The sequence below is a fragment of the Scyliorhinus torazame genome, chromosome 10, assembly GCF_047496885.1.
Source record: "Scyliorhinus torazame isolate Kashiwa2021f chromosome 10, sScyTor2.1, whole genome shotgun sequence".
NCBI classification, from domain to species: Eukaryota; Metazoa; Chordata; class Chondrichthyes; order Carcharhiniformes; family Scyliorhinidae; genus Scyliorhinus; species Scyliorhinus torazame.
Genome location: NC_092716.1, coordinates 2,074,286 through 2,095,778, shown reverse-complemented (window position 1 = coordinate 2,095,778; position 21,493 = coordinate 2,074,286). Strand labels below are relative to the sequence as shown.

The 21,493-nt window shown below is 47.5% G+C and overlaps 1 protein-coding gene across 8 annotated transcripts in view; it reads right to left on the bottom strand.

The window, feature by feature from the left end:
* zc3h18 (zinc finger CCCH-type containing 18) overlaps positions 1–19,141 on the bottom strand; it is a 319,920-nt gene extending 300,779 nt beyond the window's left edge. For 5 of the 8 annotated variants that reach the window (XM_072517731.1, XM_072517738.1, XM_072517736.1 and 2 more), the window contains exons 1-2: positions 19,012–19,141; positions 17,809–17,932 (exon numbers count right to left, since the gene is read on the bottom strand). The gene's annotated coding sequence lies outside the window, so the exon portion shown is untranslated. Of the gene's footprint in view, positions 1–17,808; positions 17,933–18,837; positions 18,976–19,011 lie in introns of those variants that run through there. The other 3 variants (XM_072517732.1, XM_072517733.1, XM_072517734.1) reach the window with 3 other exon arrangements.
* Positions 19,142–21,493: the final 2,352 nt, after the last annotated feature.

The following is a 21,493-nucleotide window of genomic DNA, read 5'->3' as shown; positions in this document are numbered from 1 at the left end:
TCCACCGACCCTGCATACCTTTAGGTCGTGTGGGTCAGACCCACGGAGACACAGAGTATGTGCAAACTCTACACAGACAGTGATCCGGGGCCATGATTGAACCCCTGGTTCGCCACCATGAGGCAGCAGTGCTAGCCCACTGCGTTACCCCGAGACAACCAACAACTTGTACTAAGAGCATTTTTGATCTAACAAAACATTCTAAAGTTCAGGAAAAATTGAGACGCCTTTCTCTGTGAAAGAGAAAGCAGAGGGGGAGAAGGCAGAAGAATGAGGATGATGAAAATATCAGCCATGATTGGAGCAGACTCGATGGGCCGAGTGGCCTAATTCTGCTCCTGTGTCTTATAACCTCCGAGAGGTTTTCAAATTATGAAACATTCTGATCGAGTAAATAGAGAAAATGTGTTTCCACCTGTTGGGTTCAGAACTCAAGGCCATTAAGGAAAGATCCTCACTACTACATCAAATAGAGAAATGTCTTTCCCTAGAGTGGTGAGTATATGGAACTCACCACCAGTAGTTGAGAATGTATGGAGGGCAGCACGGTGGGGCAGTGGTTAGAACTGCTGCCTCAGAGCAGCAAGACCCTGGTTCAACCCTGGCCCCAGGTTACTGTCCGTGTGGAATTTGCACATTCTCCCTGTGTCTGCTTGGGTTTCACCCCCACAATCCAAAGATGTACAGAGTAGGTGGATTGGCCATGCTAAATTGCCCCTTAATTAGACAAAATACCAAATTGGGTACTCTAAATGTTTTTAAAAAGAGAATGTATGGATGCATTCAAACAGAGCTCAGGTAAATACATGAGGGAGAAAGTAAAAGGAATATATTTTGATGAGGTTATATTAAGTAGTGCAAAAGGAAGCTTGCATGGAGTATAAACCAGTTGTATCAAACAGCTAGAAAATCAAAAAGGAATGAAACTGGATGGCCCATCCGGCATCAATCTACAGAGGCAATGGCAAACTCAGCTCTGTCGACTCTGCAAAGTCCTCCTTACTAATATCTGGCAGGCTTGTGCCAAAATTGGGAGAACCATCTCACAAACCACTCCAGCAACAACCTGATATATTCAGACTCACGGAATCATACTTTATAGGTAAAGTCCACCATCCTTGGGTACAGCATTTCCCACCAGCAAGACAAACCCAGCAGAGGTGGTGGCACACTGGTATACAGTCAGGAAGGAGTTGCCCACAGAATCCTCAACATTAACTCCCAACCCCATGAAGTCTCATGATATCAGGTCAAACACAGACAAGGAAACCTCTGGCTGATTACCACATACGATGACCTCCACCCGCCCCCCCACCCCACCTCAGCTGATGAATCAGAACTCGCCCATATTAAGCACGACTTGACGAATCACTGGGGATGGCAAGAGTGCAGAATGTACCTTGGATGTCAATATCCATTATCAAGACTAGCCCAAGTTGGCAGATCGAAATAACATGGTTACCTGACTGAACAAAAAGTACAGCATAGGAACAGGCCCTTCAGCCCTCCAAGCCTGTGCCGACCATGCTGTCCGTCTAAACTAAAATCTTCTACACTTCCGGGGTCCATAGCCCTCTATTCCCATCCTATTCATGTATTTGTCAAGATGCCCCTTAAATGTCACTATCGTCCCTGCTTCCACCACCTCCTCCGGCAGCGAGTTCCAGGCACCCACTACCCCCGTGTAAAAAAACTTGTCTCGTACATCTCCTCTAAACCTTGCCCCTCGCACCTTAAACCTATGCCCCCTAGTAACTGACCCCTCTACCCTGGGAAAAAGCCTCTGACTATCCACTCTGTCTATGCCCCTCATAATTTTGTAGACCTCGATCAGGTCACCCCTCAACCTCCGTCGTTCCAGTGAGAACAAACCGAGTTTATTCAACCTCTCCTCATAGCTAATGCCCTCCATACCAGGCAACATCCTGGTAAATCTCTTCTGCATCCTCTCTAAAGCCTCCACATCCTTCTGGTAGTGTGGCGACCAGAATTGAACACTATACTCCAAGTGTGGCCTAACTAAGGTTCTGTACAGCTGCAACATGACTTGCCAATTTTTATACTCAATGCCCCAGCCAATGAAGGTAAGCATGCCATATGCCTTCTTCACTACCTTCTCCACCTGTGTTGCCCCTTTTTAGTGACTTTTGGACCTATACACCAAGATCTCTCTGACTGTCAATACTCTTGAGGGTTCTACTATTCACTGTATATTCCCTACCTGCATTAGACCTTCCAAAATGCATTACCTCACATTTGTAGCTGGATCTGGGGTCTGCAGTAGGCGGAGAGGGATCCAACCAGAGGGAAAAACATGTTTGGCCTCATCCTCACCAGCCTGCCTGCCAAAGATGCATTCGTCCATGACAGTATTGGTAGGATGACCACCTCACAGTCTTTGTTGAGACAAAGTCATGTTGTGTGGCACTACCATCGTGCTAAATGGGATAGATTTTGAACAGATAAAAAGGAAATTACTGCGGATGGTGCGATATGAAACAAAAACAGAAAATACTGGACAATCTCACCAGGTCGAACAGCATCTGTGGAGAGAAAAGGGAGCTAATGTTTCAAGTCAGGGTCAACTTTGACCAAGAATCATCCAGACTCGAAACATGAGCTCCCTTTTCTCTCCACAAATGCAGTCAGGCCTGCTGAGATTGTGACGTTATGATGGAGCTGCAAAAGCGCTTGATATCCATCATAATCTATTTGCAGATGATTCTAAGATTGGTGGAGTTGCAGATAGCGAGGAGGACTGTCAGAGAATACAGCAATATATAGATAGATTGGAGTTGGGCAGAGAAATGGCAGATGGGAGTTCAATCCAGGCAAATGCGAGGTGATGCATTTTGGAAGATCTAACTCAAGAGCGGACTATACGATCAATGGAAGAGTCCTGGGGAAAACTGATGTTTAGCGAGATCTGGGAGTTCAGGTCCATTGTACCCTGAAGGTGGCAACACAGGTCGATAGAGTGGTCAAGAAGGCATACAGCATGCTTGCCTTCATCGGACGGGGTATTGAGTACAAGAGTCGGCAAGTCATGTTACAGTTGTATAGGACTTTGGTTAGGCCACATTTGGAATACTGCGTGCAGTTCTGGTCGCCACATTACCAGAAGGAGGTGGATGCTTTAGAGAGGGTGCAGAGGAGGTTCACCAGGATGTTGCCTGGTATGGAGGGTGCTAGCTATGAAGAAAGGTTGAATAGATTAGGATTGTTTTGTTGGAAAAACGGAGGTTGAGGGGGGACCTGATTGAGGTCGACAAAATTCTGAGAAGTATGGACAGGGTGGATAGCAACAAGCTTTTTCCAAGAGTGGGGGTGTCAATTACAAGGGGGTCACGATTTCAAGGTGAGAGGGGGAAAGTTTAAGGGAGATGTGTGTGGAAAGTTTTTTACGCAGAGGGTGGTGGGTGCCTGGAACGCTTTGCCAGCGAAGGTGGCAGAGGCGATAGCATCATTCAAGATGCATCTAGACAGATATATGAACGGGCGGGGAACAGAGGGAAGTAGATCCTTGGAAAATAGGCGACAGGTTTAGATAAAGGATCTGGATCGGCGCAGGCTGGGAGGGCCGAAGGGCCTGTTCCTGTGCTGTAATTTTCTTTGGTCTATAACCTTCCTGTTCTTACATTCTATGCCTCGGCTAATAAAGGCAAGTATCCCATATGCCTTCTTAACCACCTTATCTACCTGTCCTGCTGCCTTCAGGGATCTTTGGGCATGCACCCCAATGTCCGTCTGGTCATCTGTACTTCCTCGCATCCTGCTGTTCATTGTGTATTCACTTGCCCTGTTAGTCCTCTCAAGTGCAACACATCACATTTTTCAGGGTTAAATTCCATTTGCCACTGTTCTGCAGACCTGACCAGCCCGTCTATATCGTCCTGCAACCTGAGGCTTTCCTCTTCATTATTTTTGTGTCACCTTTACTCTTTATTATTGTCACAAATGGGCAGCATGGTGGCGCAGTGGTAGCACTGCTGTCTCACGGCGCCGAGGTCCCAGGTTCGATCCCGGCTCTGGGTCACACTGTGTGGAGTTTGCACATTCTCCCCGTGTTTGCGTGGGTTTCGCCCCCACAACCCAAAGATGTGCAGGGTAGGTGGACTGAAAACACTAAATTACCCTTAATTGGAAAAAAATTAATTGGGTACACTAAATTTATTTTAAAAATAAAAAAATTATTGTCACAAGTAGGCTTACATTAACACTGCAATGAAGTTACTTGAAAACCCCCTAGTTGCCACACTCCGGTGCCTGTTCGGGTACACTGAGGGAGAATTCAGAATGCCCAAATTACCTAACAGCACGTCTTTCAGGACTTGTGGGAGGAATCCGGAGCACCTGGAGGAAACCCATGCAGACACGGGGAGAACATGTAGACTCCGCACAGACAGTAACCCAAGCCAGGAATCGAACGTAGGACCCTGGAGCTGTGAAGGAACAGGGCTTACCGTGTCGCCCACCAGCCCCGCATTCACACCTAGGCCATTAATGCCCTAGGCTCAACAATCTTCAGTTGCTTAATCAATGACTATCCTACCATTCTAAGGTCAGAAGTGGGGATGTTTGCGGATGACTGCACAATGTTCAGCACCATTTTTGACTCCTCAAACACTGAAGTAGTTCATGCCCAAAAGACCTGGACAATATCAAGGCTTTGGCTGACAAAGTGGCAAGTAACATTCACACCATACAAGTGCCAGGCAATGACCATCTCCAATGAGAGAATCTAACTATCACCCCATACCATTCAATGACATTACTATCACTGACTGATTCCCTTACAATCAACATCCTGGAGGTTACCACTGACCAGAAACAGAACTGGACTAGCCACTTAAATACTGTGGCTACAAAAGCAGGTCAAAGGCTAGGAATCATACAGTGAGTAACTCACCTCCTGACTCCCCAAAGCCTGTCCACAATCTACAAGGCATGAATAAGGAGGGTGACGGAATACTCTCCAACAGAAGGACAAGGGCAGCAGATAGCTGGGGACACCACCACTTAGAGGCTCCCCTCCAAGTTCCCGACTTGGAACTATATTGCCATTTGTACACTGTTGCTGTGTCAAATTCCTGGAATTACCTCCCTAACAGCACAGTGGGTGGTCCTGTACCTCAGGGACTGCAGCGGTTCAAGGCAGCAGCTCCCACAGTCGCACTGACCCAGTCTCTTGGTTGGGAATGCCTCCTTGTTTTCAAATCTCGGCATATATTTGGCCCCATCTCTGTGACCTCCCAACTCGCTAGAGTTGGTATCTCAGGGAGACGGTGTCATAGTGGTATTGTTTCATAGATCATTTCATAGAATTTACAGTGCAGTGCAGTCCATTTGGCCCATCGAGTCTGCACCGGCTCTTGGAAAGAGCACCCCACCCAAGGTCAACACCTCCACCCTATCCCCGTAACCCAGTAACCCCACCCAACACTAAGGGAAATTCTGGACACTAAGGGCAATTTATCATGGCCAATCCACCTAACCTGCACATCTTTGGACTGTGGGAGGAAACCGGAGCACCCGGAGGAAACCCACGCACACATGGGGAGGATGTGCAGACTCCGCACAGACAGTGACCCAAGCCGGAATCGAACCTGGGACCCTGGAGCTGTGAAGCAATTGTGCTATCCACAATGCTACTGTGCTGCAGTTGTTATTGGACTGTTAATCCAGAGACCCAGGGTAATGCTCGGAGGACCGGGGCAGATGGTGAAATTTGAATTCGATAAAAATCTGGAATTAAAAGTCTAATGATGACCATGAAGCTATTTTCGATTGTTGTCAAAACCCATCTGGTTCACTAATGTCCTTTAGGAAAGCAAATCTGCCGTTTCCACCCTATCTGGCCTACATGTAACTCCAGAGCCACGGCAATGTGGCTGACTCTGAACTGCCTTCAGAAATGGCCGAACCACTTAGTTCAAGGGCAATTAGGGATGGACAATAAATGCTGGCTCAGCCAGCGATGCCCACAGACCATGAATGAATTTTTAAAAAAAGAACTGCTCCAGTAATGGTCTCCAGCATTTTGAGGATTTTAATTACTCCCCACTGGTCACTGTGCCTTCAGCTGCCTCGGTCTCAAGTTCTGGAATTCCCTCTCTATACTTGAGGGGCAGCACGGTAGCACAAGTGATTAGCACTGTGGCTTCACAGCGCCAGGGTCCCAGGTTCGATTCCCTGCTGGGTCACTGTCCGTGCAAAGTCTGCACATTCTCCCCGTGTTTCCATGGGTTTCCTCCGGGTGCTCCGGTTTCCTCCCACAGTCCAAAGATGAGCAGGTTAGGTGGATTGGCCATGATAAATTGCCCTTAGTGACCAAAAAAAGGTTAAGAGGGGTTATTGGGTTACGGGGATGGGCTTAAGTGGGTCGGTGCAGACTCGATGGGCCGAATGGCCTCCTTCTGCACTGTATGTTCTATGTACTTCACTCTCACCAATTAATAAGATCTTGCTGACATTTCATAGAATCCCTCCAGTGCAGGAGGCCATTCAGCCCATTGAGACTGCACCGGTCCTCGGCACACTTCCCCCGTCTAATCCCTGTAACCCCACCTAACCTACACATCTTTGGACAGTAAGGGGCAATTTAGCATGGCCAATCCACCAACCTGCACATCCTTGTGTGCGTGGGAGAAACCAGAGCACCCGGTCATCAACTCCACATTGTTGCCCAATCCTAAAACTGCTCGATTCCTGTCAGCATCCAAAAATCTATCTCAACTATGAATATTTTCGGGCAGCATGGTGGCAAAGTGGTTAACACTGCTGCCTCACGGCGCCGAGGACCCGGTTTCGATCCCAGCCCTAGGTCACTGTCCGTGTGGAGTTTGCATATTCTCCCCATATCTGCATGGGTCTCATCCCCACAACCCAACAATGTGCAGGCAGGAAGGGAATGGGTGACCACCAGACAGAGCAAGAGAGTGAGGCAGGTAGTGCAGGAATCTCCTGTGGCCATTCCCCTGCAGAACAGATATACCGCTTTGGAGACTGTTGAGGGGAATGGCCTCTCAGGGGAAAACAGCAACAGCCAAACTCGTGGCACCACGGTTGGTTCTGCTGCAGAGGGGAGGGGGGATAAGTGTGACAGTGCAATAGTTACAGGGGATTCAATTGTAAGGAGAATAGACAGGCGTTTCTGTGGCCGCAAACGAGACTCCAGGATGGTACGTTGCCTCCCTGGTGCTTGGGTCAAGGATGTCTCGGAGCGGGTACAGGACATTCTGGAGGGGGAGGGTGAACAGCCAGTGGCCGTGGTACATATCGGTACAAACGACATCGGTTAAAAAAAGGTGAGGTCCTAAAAGCAGAATACAGGGAGCTAGGAAGGAAGTTAAGAAATCGGACCTCGAAGGTAGTGATCTCAGGATTACTACTGGTGCCATGTGATAGTCAGAGTAGAAATGACAGGATACATGGAATGAATACGTGGCTGAAGGGATGGTGTCAGGGGAGGGTTTCAGATTCCTGGGGCATTGGGACCAGTTCTGGGGGAGGTGGGACCTGTACAAACTGGGCGGGTTACACCTGGGCAGGACTGGAACTGATGTCCGAGAAGGGGGTTGCTAGAGCAGTTGGGGAGTGTTTAAACTAATGTGGCAGGGGGATGGGAAACAATGCAGGAAGTCGGAAGGTAGTAAAACAAGGGCAGAAACAAAAGGCAGTAAGGGGGAAAGTGTAGGCAGAGAAGCCATAGTCAAAAATCAAAAAGGGCAACAGTACAAGGTACAGTGACTGAGGGGAGCTCAGTGAATCGGCCCAGTAATACTAAAAGGAATAAAACGGGAAGGACATAAATGGAAAACGACGCGGCAGGTTGTTACATGAAGATATGGGTTCAATGACAAGGAAAATTAGGAGAAATGTTAAGTGGAAAAATAACGGGCAGCACGGTGGCGCAGTGGTAACACTGCAGTCTCACGGCGCCCAGGTCCCAGGTTCGATCCCGGCTCTGGGTTACTGTCCGTGTGGAGTTTGCACATTCTCCCCGTGTTTGCGTGGGTTTTGCCCCCACAACCCAAAGATGTGCAGGGTAGGTGGATTGGCCACGCTAAATTGCCCCTTAATTGGAAAAAATGAATTGGGTACTCTAAAATTTTTTTAAAAAGGAAAAATAACTTAGGAGAGGTTATTGATCAAGGTGTTAAGATTCAAAACAGAGGAGGGGACTTCCGGTGACGGCGGGCAGGAGGTAGCCGCGTGTTGGAGGGCTCCCGTTTGGGAACGGCTTTGTCGGGGGTTAACACCCGGTCCTAGGGCCAGCGAAGGCAGTAAAAGTCGGGAGACAGCACAGAGTAGGGAAATGTCGAAGACCAGCAAAAAAACGGCAGTGAAAAAAGCAGCTGAAAGTCCGTTGGGGAGTGGAAAGGTCACCGTGGTCAGTAAAGAAAATGGAGGCTGGAGCGCCGGGGAGGCCGCATTGCTTACGGCTGAAGAAATAACTACGGTGGTGGCCGTGGAATTCGAAAGGCATTTACAAACCATATGGAGGCAATGAGGAAGGAGATGGGGGCGGGAGCAAGGGGAGGCGCTGAAGGAAGTGGAAGAGACATTACTGCAGCAGTGGTCAACTTACCTCGATGAGGAAGGAGATGCGGAAGGTGATAGAGATCAACAAGGATCTGCAAGGCAAAATGGAAGACCTGGAAAACAGATCCAGGCGACAGAATTTGAGGATTGTGGGGCTGCCCGAAGGAGTGGAAGGACCGAGGCCAACTGAGTATTTTGCCACGATGCTGGCAAAACTATTGGGGGAGGGGGAGGATCCCTCCCGATATGAGCTGGATCGGGCTCATCGGTCATGGAGACCTGTACCAAAGGCGAGTGAGACGCCAAGGGTAGTGACTCTGTGCTCCGTAGGCACAGTGTAAAGGAGAAGGTCCTGTGCTGGGCTAAGCAGAAGCGGGTGGTGCAGTGGACTGGAGCTGGTATACGTGTATACCAGGACTTTACGGTGGAGCTGGCGAGGAGGTGGGCTGCCTTCAACCAGGTGAAAAGGGCACTGTTCGTCAGCAGGGTGCAGTGCGGCATTGTATATCCAGCGAAGCTGAGGGTGACCTACAAGTTCAAGGACTTTTATTTTGGGACGGCGGAAGCAGCGGAGGAGTTTGCGAAGGCAGGAGGACTGTGGCAGAATTGAGAAATGGTCATGTACCGATGTAGCCTCATGGCTGTATTTTTTCTTTTTTGTTTCACTGCATGCTGGTGTATGGGCTACAGGAGCGAACGTCGTATATATTTGGACAAGGGAAGAAATGGGACTTTCAGTCGGAATGAGGGTTCTTTGGGGTGTGTTTGTGTGCTAAAGGGGACTTTGGGGTTTTTCCTGGGGCCGGGCAAGGGGGAAAGAGACCCGGGCGGGAGCTTCCACGCTGGCCGGTTTAAGCCAGCCAGTGAACGGGGGTGAGGTTGGGGGAGGGGCCACAGCCAGCGGAGCCTGGCAGAACAGGGTCCGAGGGGTCTAGCCGGGGTGGAACGTTGGGGGGGGAAGGAACCGAGGTTGGGGGGAGGAGTTTTACAAGAGGAAGTGGAGGGGATGAGTTTGGGGGGGGGGTTGCGTTTACAACTCTTGGGTGTCATTTACGGCATTGAGTGTCATCGTTGGGGGGGGGGGGGGGTGAGGAGACGGACTCTCTAGGTTAATGGTGGCCATGGGCAATTCCGGACTCCTTTCTCTTTTTCGCCTTTGTTTTTTTTCCCCACAGTGGGTTTGTTTTATTTGATGCATATATTGACAGTTGGGTGGAGTGGTGGGAGGATGGGATCGTTGTTGATGTTAAGGGTATTGACTTTGTATTTGTTACCGTTTGCTGCCTGCTGGTGGGGTGTACATTTTGAAGGAAAATGTGAAAGTGGAGAATAAAAACATTTTAAAAAAAGAATCAAAACAGAGGTATAAAAGCCAACATAAGTGTACTTTACCTGAATGCTCGTAGTATTCGGAATAAGGTAAATGAGTTGATGGCGCAAATCATCGTGAATGACTATGATTTAGTGGCCATTACTGAATGAAACATGGTTAAAGGATGGTCATGACTGGGAGTTAAATATTCGAGGGTATCAAACTATTCGGAAGGACAGAGTGGATGGTAAAGGAGGTGGTGTATCTCTGTTATTTAAGGATTACATCCGGGCAATAGTAAGGGATGACATCGGTGCTATGGAGGATAAGGTTGAATCAATTTGGGTGGAAATCAGGAATAGTAAGGCGAAAAAGTCACTGATAGGAGTAGTCTATAGGCCACCAAATAGTAACATTATGGTGGGGCAGGCAATAAACAACGAAATAACTGATGCATGTAGAAATGGTACAGCAGTTATCATGGGGGATTTTAATCGACATGTCGATTGGTTTAACCAGGTCGGTCAAGGCAGCCTTGAGGAGGAGTTTATAGAATGTATCCGCGATAGTTTCCTAGAACAGTATGTAATGGAACCTACGAGGGAACAAGCGGTCCTAGATCTGGTCCTGTGTAATGAGACAGGATTGATTCATGACCTCATAGTTAGGGATCCTCTCGGAAGGAGCGATCATAATATGGTGGAATTTAAAATACAGATGGAGGGTGAGAAGGTAAAATCAAACACTAGTGTTTTGTGCTTAAACAAAGGAGATTACAATGGGATGAGAGAAGAGCTAGCTAAGGTAGGCTGGGAGCAAAGACTTTATGGTGAAGCAGTTGAGAACAGTGGAGAACCTTCCAAGCGATTTTTCACAGTGCTCAGCAAAGGTTTATACCAACAAAAAGGAAGGAAGGTAGAAAGAAGGAAAATCGACCGTGGATATCTAAGGAAATAAGGGAGAGTATCAAATTGAAGGAAAAAGCATACAAAGTGGCAAAGGTTAGTGGGAGACTAGAGGACTGGGAAATCTTTCGGGGGCAACAGAAAGCTACTAAAAAAGCTTTAAAGAAGAGTAAGATAGATTATGAGAGTAAACTTGCTCAGAATATAAAAAGACAGTAAAAGTTTCTACAAATATATAAAACAAAAACGAGTGGCTAAGGTAAATATTGGTCCTTTAGAGGATGAGAAGGGAGATTTAATAATGGGAGATGAGGAAATGGCTGAGGAACTGAACAGGTTTGTGTGTCGGTCTTCACAGTGGAAGATACAAATAACATGCCAGTGACTGATGGAAATCAGGCTATGATAGCTGAAGACCTTGAGAGGATTGTTATCATTAAGGAGGTAGTGATGGGCAAGCTAATGGGACTAAAGGTAGACAAGTCTCCTGGCCCTGATGGAATGCATCCCAGAGTGCCAAAAGAGATGACTAGGGAAATTGCAAATGCACTAGTGATAATTTACCAAAATGCACTAGACTCTGGGGTGGTCCTGGCGGATTAGAAATTAGCAAACGTGACACCACTGTTCAAAAAAGGAGGTAGGCAGAAAGCGGGTAATTATAGGCCAGTTAGCTTAACTTCAGTAGTGGGAAAGATGCTGGAATCTATCATCAAGGAAGAAATAGCGAGGCATCTGGATGGAAATTGTCCCATTGGGCAGACGCAGCATGGGTTCATAAAGGGCAGGTCGTGCCTAACTAATTTAATGGAATTTTTTGAGGACATTACCAGTGCGGTAGATAACGGGGAGCCAATGGATGTGGTATATCTGGATTTCCAGAAAGCTTTTGACAAGGTGCCACACAAAAGATTGCTGCACAAGATAAAGATGCATGGCATTAAGGGTAAAGTAGTAGCATGGATAGAGGATTGGTTAATTAATAGAAAGCAAAGAGTGGGGATTAATGGGTGTTTCTCTGGTTGGCAATCAGTGGCTAATGGTGTCCCTCAGGGATCAGTGTTGGGCCCACAATTGTTCACAATTTACATAGATGATTTGGAGTTGGGGACCAAGTGCAATGTTTCCAAATTTGCAGACGACACTAAGATGAGTGGTAAAGCAAAAAGTGCAGAGGATACCGGAAGTCTGCAGAGGGAATTGGATAGGTTAAGTGAATGGGCTAGGCAGATGGAATACAATGTTGACAAATGTGAGGTTATCCATTTTGGTAGGAATAACAGCAAAAGGGATTATTATTTAAATGATAAAATATTAAAACATGCTGCTGTGCAGAGAGACCTGGGTGTGCTAGTGCATGAGTCGCAAAAAGTTGGTTTACAGGTGCAACAGGCGATTAAGAAGGCAAATTGAATTTTGTCCTTCATTGCTAGAGGGATGGAGTTTAAGACTGGGGAGGTTATGCTGCAATTGTATACGGTGTTAGTGAGGCCACACCTGGAGTATTGTGTTCAGTTTTCGTCTCCGTACCTGAGAAAGGACGTACTGGCGCTGGATGGTGTGCAGAGGAGATTCACTAGGTTAATCCCAGAGCTGAAGGGGTTGGATTATGAGGAGAGGTTGAGTAGACTGGGACTGTACTCGTTGGAATTTAGAAGGATGAGGGGGGGATCTTATAGAAACGTATAAAATTATGAAGGGAATAGATAGGATAGATGCGGGCAGGTTGTTTCCAGTGGTGGGTGAAAGCAGAACTAGGGGGCATAGCCTCAAAATAAGGGGAAGTAGATTTAGGACTGAGCTTAGGAGGAATTTCTTCACCCAAAGGGTTGTGAATCTATGGAATTCCTTGCCCAGTGAAGCAGTGGAGGCTCCTTCATTAAATGTTTTTAAGATAAAGATAGATAGTTTTTTGAAGAATAAAGGGATTAAAGGTTATGGTGTTCGGGCCGGAAAGTGGTGCTGTGTCCACAAAAGATCAGCCATGATCTCATTGAATGGCGGAGCAGGCTCGAGGGGCCAGATGACCTACTCCTGCTCCTAGATCTTATGTTATGTTCTTAATTGGCAATGCTAAATTGTGCCTTAATTGAAATGTATTTTTTTTTTTTTTATAAATGTTTTAAACATCAACTGTACTCAATTGCCGGGCATCTAAAGATTTCCACCCTTGATTGAAGGAATTTCTCCTCACCTTGCGTCTTAAATGATTGACCCCGCTCCCTAGTCCTAGACTTTGTCAGGGATACAACCACTCACCATCTGGATACAGAATTGGCTAGGTCATAGAAGGCAGAGAGTAGAAATGGAAGGGTGCTTTTCTGATCGGAGAGCTGTGACTAGTGGTGTTCCGCAGAATCAGTGCTGGGACCTTTGCTGTTCGTAGTATATATAACTGATTTGGAGGAAAATGTAACTGGTCTGATTAGCATGTTTGCGGACGACACAAAAGGTTGGTGGAATTGCGGATAGCGATGAGGACTGTCTGAGGATACAGCAGGATTTAGATTCTTTGGCGACTTGGGCGGAGAGATGGCAGATGGAATTTAATCCGGACAAATGTGAGTTAATGCATTTTGGAAGGTCTAATACAGGTAGGAAATATACAGTGAATGGTAGAACCTTCAAGTGTATTGACAGTCAGAGAGATCTAGGAGTACAGGTCCACAGGTCACTGAAAGGGGCAACACAGGTGGAGAAGGTAGTGAAGAAGGCATACGGCATGCTTGCCTTCATTGGCCAGGGCATTGAGTATAAAAATTGGCAAGTCATGTTGCAGCTGTATAGAACCTTAGTGAGGCCACACTGGAGTACAGTGTTCAATTCTGGTCGCCACACTACCAGAAGGATGTGGAGACTTTAGAGAGGGTGCAGAAGAGATTTACCAGGTGTTGCCGGTTATGGAGGGCATTAGCTATGATGAGAGGTTGAATAAACTCAGTTTGTTCTCACTGGAATGACGGAGGTTGAGGGGCGACCCGATAGTCGTCTACAAAATTATGAGGGGCAGTCAGAGTGGATAGTCAGAGACTTTTTCCCAGGGTAGAGGGGTCAATTACTGGGGGCCATAGGTTCAAGGTGCGAGGGGCAAAGTTTGGAGAAGATGCACGAGGCAAGTTGTTGTTTTACACAGAGGGTAGTGGGTGCCTGGAATTCGCTGCTGGAGGAGGTGGTGGAAGCAGGGACGATCGTGATGTTTGAAGAGCATTTACATAGAATTTACAATGCAGAAGGTGGCCATTTGGCCCATCGAGTCTGCACCGGCTCTTGGAAAGAGCACCCCACACAAGGTCAACACCTCCACCCTATCCCCAGTAACCCCACCCAACACTAAGGGCAATTTTGGACACCAAGGGCAATTTTTCATGGCCAATCCACCTAACTTGCACATCTTTGGACTGTGGGAGGAAACCGGAGGAAACCCACGCACACACGGGGAGGATGTGCAGACTCCGCACAGCCAGTGACCCAAGCCGGAATCGAACCTGGGACCCTGGAGCTGTGAAGCAATTGTGCTATCCACAATGCTACCGTGCTATCCCGTGCTGCATCTTGACAATTACGTGAATAGGATGGGAATAGAAGGATATGGACCCCGGGAAGTGTCCCTCCGGATGTTATATTTTTCTAAGATTATCTTCCATTCTTTTACACTCGAATGTCTAGGCCCATTCGCTTCAACCTCGTCTCATTGGACAGCTCTTTCATCAGCCATTACACCTGAGCAACTTGAATTTCCTACTAGAGAAAATAATTTTGTTCTCTCTCTCCTCTATCAATCCTTTAGTTATAAACTTGTATTTACACAGTACCTTTAATGTAGTTAAATGTTCTAAGGAGCATTACCAAACAAAATATAAAACCGAGGAGATATAATGAATAAAAGCTTTCTGAAAGAGGTGGATTTAGAAAGCATCTTAAAGGAAGAAAGAGAGGGGATTCACTTTAAGCCTAGAGCAGTCACCAAGGGCGGAGCAATTAAAATGTGGGATGCTCAAGATGCCAGAATTGAAAGATCGTCAACATAGATGTTGGGTTGGAGGAGATCAGAGATAGCAGGGCAAGGTAGTGGCAGGTGTAGTAAACAAAGATGAGAATTTTAAAACTGAGGCATTGCTTAAAGGGGGCCAGTATAGGTTAGCGAGCCATGGGGTGATGGGTGAATGGGACTTGGTGGAAGTTAGGATGTGGGCAGTTTCCTCAATTAGATCATTCATCAGCCATTTAGATTCAAGGGAACATGGGCCAAGTTTATGCAACCTGTTCTCATTTGGAAGCATTTCAGTTTACAGTAGAATTCTGATGAATATGTGCTACTTGCCCTTCATGGCCAATCTATCTTTCCCGAGGTGCGGTGCCCAAAACTGAACAAGCAGCCCAAATAAAGTCAGATCAAATGAAGCATAACTTCCAGACCTCTGTATTCCAGCCTATTTGAGATTAAGGTCAACATTCTGATACTTTTTGTACCTGTCCTCAAACTTTTAATGATTTGTGCATTTGGGCACCTAAATCTCTTTCCTCCCCCACATTCCTCACCTTGTACCATTAAGAAAACATTCTGATTTAACTTTCTTGGATAAAAAGCAGTTGACCACATGCTTTCCTGCACTGAGTTCCATTTACCACTGATTTGGTCACTCACTAAATCTCGGTCTCTCCTTAACTTTCTGCTTCCATTTCCAAAACGTAACTGTGTCCTAACATGCTCTATCATCCATCAGCTTTAAGGCTGGATACACACTCTCGATTCAATCACCCATTCAACCCTCTAATCCCAGAAATCAATCCAGTGAACCTTCGTCGCGCCACTTCTATCTTCCCTTCAGTACGGACATCTAAACTATACACAATACTCCAGCCTAATCATTTCTTGTATGGGAATCTAATCAAATACCACCTTGAAGTTTATATCTGAACAACATCCATAGACACTCCCTATACAAGTGACTATCTCAAGAAAATCAACAAGGTTCACCAGACATTGATTCCCTTGACAAATTCATGTTCTCTTTGATCAGCTCATACTTGCCAAAGTGTTCAGTCACTCTACCCCTGATGATGGATTCCAGGAATCTTCTTTTAACTATGTTACATTGACAGGTCTGTTATTTCTATCTGTCTTTTCTTAAATAAATGGAGTGACATTTGCAATTGTCCAATCTAAAGGCAGAATTCCCTAAACTAAACCTCATCTGTGGAACTTCTGAGAATAAAATTTCAACTATGCAAATTCCAACTGAATTCCAGTCATTGCCTTTTATATGTCCTTCGTTTTGGTCCTTTAGTTATCGATCTGGATGGCAAGACTCAATAGAGAACAGTTATGTCCCCTAATAAGTGTCCAAGTTACTTCCACTAGAACAACTGCGCAGAACTGAAGAATACAATAGTGTATGATGGAAAAATATACAGTACCATATATGCACCATCCAAATTTGAGGATTTTTAAGGTAAATTTAGAAGGAAAGTTCAAATGTTTCAGCTGGGTTCAGCGCCTACAGCAGGCCACATTACTCCCAATATCATGTTGACCTGAGTTCATTTCGGAACACAAACATATCTTAGTGAGAGGGCAGGAAGAGAAGAGAGGTTCATTAAAGATCAAAGATAAAAGTTTAAAAAGTGCAAACATCTGATCACATAGGTTCCAACAAGATGATCAGACATTTATTCACCTGTATCCATTGTCCTAAGTGCCTCATGTTCCTGTCCCAACTCAAAAAACATTTTCAGGAATAACAGAGACTATCTTGCAGAAATCAGGACACCGGACTCCTGAGGTGTGTCAAGAATAGCAGGAGAGTCCTACAGATGAAAAACTTAAGCACTGTGGCCAAGCAGTGGAATGGCAATCAAGTAGAGGAATGACTACTTCAAAAACAAATCTCTTGTGGAAGGTTACAAACTCAGTTCTGGAATTTGTGATAAGTTTTGTAGTCAGAACAAACAATAAGTCATGAATACAGAGCTGACTACAAGATGCAATAGATTCATGTCTGTGTAGGACCATCCATTCAGGTCTATATCATGGGTGCAAGTTGTTTGACATAACTCTTTTTGTTCCCCGACCTGCCTTGATTTCCTTCTCTCCCTCTCTTCAGGGTGTTAATTGTTGCATGGGCTCTCTGCCCCCTCTGCTACCGTGCCACATTCCGCATTCTTCATGCGTGCCTCAGATTGTGGACACTGGCAGGTGTATGAATGCATGGCATTACAATTGAGCCAAATTCTCCCCATAGTCAAAGTCTAGCAGGAGTTACTGGCAGCACAAGAGTACTAACTCCGTTGCCCATCTGCTGATGGGCTTTAACAGCCAACTGAAATGCCTCAAACTTGATCTGGATATGATGTGGAGATGCCGGCGTTGGACTGGGGTGAGCACAGTACGAAGTCTTACAACACCAGGTTAAAGTCCAACAGGTTTGTTTCGATGTCACTAGCTTTCGGAGCGCTGCTCCTTCCTCAGGTGAATGAAGAGGTATGTTCCAGAAACACATATATAGACACATTCAAAGATGCCAAACAATGCATTCCAAGCATTGTTTGGCATCTTTGAATTTGTCTATATATGTGTTTCTGGAACAGACCTCTTCATTCACCTGAGGAAGGAGCAGCGCTCCGAAAGCTAGTGACATCGAAACAAACCTGTTGGACTTTAACCTGGTGTTGTAAGACTTTGATCTGGATAAACAGAGATTGGAAATTAAATCTCGCTTGCACATGCAATATCATACCTACATATTTACCCAGTGGGCAAATTTAAGAAAGACCAGTGGGCCTGAGTTCCATTTGTGAAGTCAGTCAAATACAACCAGATCACAATACAAAACAGATTTGACCATTAATCAACCCATAATCTGGCAGCTAACTGAAATTATAGCTTCAGCCCAACCTGGAGAAACACAAAGCAGCTCAACAATTAATCTTGCAGCTACTTGCTGTATAAAATAATCCAAAATACCTAACGCCAGCTGATATACTTGAAATTTGACAATCGCATGTTATCATTGCCAAAAGACTCCAGAGATCAACATAGTCACTTACACGATTATATGAGCTGGATTGTTCATTTAAACATGGAGGAATTTCTTCTCTCAGAGGGTAGTGAATCTGTGGATTTCTTTATCGCAGAGAGCTGTAGAGGCTGGGTCGTTAAGTATGTTCAAGGCTGAGAGAGACAGATTTTTAATCAGTAAGGGAATCAAGGGTTATGTGGATAAGGTGGCAAAGTGGAGTTGAGGATTATATCAGGTCAGTCATGAGCTCTTGAATGGCAGAGCAGACTTGATGGGTCGAATGACCTATTTCTGCTCCTGTACCGATCTAAAACACTGCCAATGTGGGACGGAGCCATTGCGCCAGACTGTAAAGTGTTTACATTGATGATGGGGATTCTGGACAATGAGTGACAATTAAGGAACTCCTTTACAGCACTGCCTTTGTATAATAGAACTAAAATACCATGCTGGTTAGCACATTCCTTTCTCAAATTTGTTAGAAGTTCGCCCTATTTTGCCTTTCTGATTCTAACAAAAATGTTGAAAAGGATAAGCCTGTTAAAGCATTGCAATATCTTTTGGGCTGGAGTTGCCCCCATTTCCTGCACCTACCAAAAGTCCAAAAGAAGTTAACTTTCCTGGAGCCCACTACCTGCCTGTGCCTCCCCCAGTGTGGACAAAGCTTCCAGTGGCCCTGCTGCACAACTTCAATCGGCACCAAGTGCACAGCACAGGCCCCGGGGCCTTCACTCCAAATGTGAGGGGGGCCCTCGGCATCCTGGACAGGCCGAGCCCCAGCGACTGCTGGCGGGGCAGGGAGGGGGCAGCCCGGGTGGGTCAGGGGCACAGAGCGCTCTGCAGCCGGTGTGTAGACGAGGCCCAGCTGGGATAGGGGAGGCGCCAGGGCCGGCACAGTGCGGCCACTCGAGCCCGGGCTGCCTCAGGCCCCGGCCGTGCTGATGGCCCCCGCGGGCCCAGGCTCCTCCTCTCCCGCCCATGAGGAGCTGAGCCAGTGCGGCCGAGGCCCGGGTTTGGCGGCGGCGCGGAGCCTGCCTCCCCCCTCTCCCTAACTCACCTGCGGCGGGCTCAGGCTCCGGGCCGGGCCGGGTAACCAGGGTAACGGCGGGAGCGCGAGGCCGGGCCCGAGGCTGCAGCGAGCGAGCGCGAGCCGGGCAGCGCCGCCATTAGCGGCCGCCCATTGGCCGGGGAGAGTCAGCTGACCGCGGCGCCCCGCCCCTCCCCCACTCACCGGGCGGGATGGCGGCCGGGCCCCGCTCTCCGGTCCGGGTCACCGCCGCTGGCAGCTCCGCGCCGCCGCTCTGTCACCGGGAGACAGTCACAACCCGCACCGGAAACCCGCCGCCATTACTCACATCCCATTGGACACCTTTCCTCAGCTGACCAGGAACTCCACACAGTCTGGTAGAAAGGGGCGGGGCCTCAACCGGTGAGGCACTGTACCGTGCTATGGGGGATGGATGATTATTGGGGGGGGGATGATGGGGGGATGGATGATGGGGGGGGATTGGGGGATGGGGGGGGGATGGATGTGGGGGGGGGAGATTGGGGGGATATGGGGGATGGATGGGGGGGGAATATGGGGGATGGAATGGGGGATGGATGGGGGGGGATATGGGGGATGGGGGGGATATGGGGGATGGATGGGGGGGATATGGGGGATGGATGGGGGGGGGATATGGGGGATGGATGGGGGGGGATATGGGGGATGGATGGGGGGGGGATATGGGGGATGGATGGGGGGGGGATATGGGGGATGGATGGGGGGGGTGGATATGGGGGATGGATGGGGGGGGATATGGGGGATGGATGGGGGGGGATATGGGGGATGGATGGGGGGGGATATGGGGGATGGATGGGGGGGGGATATGGGGGATGGATTTGGGGGATGGATGGGGGGGGATATGGGGGATGGATGGGGGGGATATGGGGGATGGATGGGGGGGGATGGATGGGGGGGATATGGGGGATGGATGGGGGGGGATGGATGGGGGGGATATGGGGGATGGATGGGGGGGATATGGGGGATGGATGGGGGATATGGGGGATGGATGGGGGGGATATGGCGGATGGATGGGGGGTTATGGGGGATGGATGGGGGGGATGGATGGATGGGGGGGATATGGGGGATGGATGGGGGGGATATGGGGGATGGATGGGGGGTTATGGGGGATGGATGGGGGGGATGGATGGATGGGGGGATATGGGGGATGGATGGGGGGGATATGGGGGATGGATGGGGGGGCATATGGGGGATGGATGGGGGGGGATATGGGGGATGGATGGGGGGGAATGCATCAAAGCAAAAGAGAAAGCCTATAATGTGGCAGAGTAGTGCAAAGTCAGAAGATTGGGAAGACTACAAAAACAAACAGAGAATAACAAAGAGAGAAATAAGGAAAGAGAGGATCAAATTTGAAGGTAGGCTAGCCAGTAACATTAGGAATGATAGTAAAAGTTTCTTTAAATACATTAAAAACAAACGGGAGGCAAAAGTTGACATTGGGCCGCTCCAAAATGACGCTGGTAATTTTGTGATGGGAGACAAGGAAATAGCTGAGGAACTAAAAAAGTACTTTGCGTCAGTCTTCACAGTAGAAGACATAAGTAATATCCCAACAATTCCGGAGAGTCAGGGGGCAGAGTTGAATATGGTAGCCATCACAAAGGAGAAAGTGCTAGAGAAACTAAGAGGTCTAAAAATTGATAAATCTCCGGGCCCAGATGCGCTACATCCTAGAGTTCTAAAGGAGATAGCTGAAGAAATAGTGGAGGCGTTAGTTATGATCTTTCAAAAGTCACTGGAGTCCGGGAAAGTCCCAGAGGATTGGAAAATCGCTGTTGTAACCCCCCTGTTCAAGAAGGGAACAAGGAAAAAGATGGAAAATTATAGGCCAATTAGCCTAACCTCGGTTGTTGGCAAGATTCTAGAATCCATTGTTAAGGATGAGATTTCTAAATTCTTGGAAGTGCAGGGTCAGATTAGGACAAGTCAGCATGGATTTAGTAAGGGGAGGTCGTGCCTGACAAACCTGTTAGAGTTCTTTGAAGAGATAACAAATAGGTTAGACCAAGGAGAGCCAATGGATGTTATCTATCTTGACTTCCAAAAGGCCTTTGATAAGGTGCCTCACGGGAGACTGCTGAGTAAAATAAGGGCCCATGGTATTCGAGGCGAGGTACTAACATGGATTGACGATTGGCTGTCAGGCAGAAGGCAGAGAGTTGGGATAAAAGGTTCTTTTTCGGAATGGCAACCGGTGACGAGTGGTGTCCCGCAGAGTTCAGTGTTGGAGCCACAGCTGTGCTCTTTATATATTAACGATCTAGATGACGGGACTGGGGGCATTCTGGCTAAGTTTGCCGATGATACAAAGATAGGTGGAGGGGCAGGTAGTATGGAGGAGGTGGGGAGGCTGCAGAAAGATTTAGACAGTTTAGGAGAGTGGTCCAAGAAATGGCTGATGAAATTCAACGTGGGCAAGTGCGAGGTCTTGCACTTTGGAAAAAAGAATAGAGGCATCGACTATTTTCTAAACGGTGACAAAATTCATAATGCTGAAGTGCAAAGGGACTTGGGAGTCCTAGTCCAGGATTCTCTAAAGGTAAACTTGCAGGTTGAGTCCGTAATTAAGAAAGCAAATGCAATGTTGTCATTCATCTCAAGAGGCTTGGAATATAAAAGCAGGGATGTACTTCTGAAGCTTTATAAA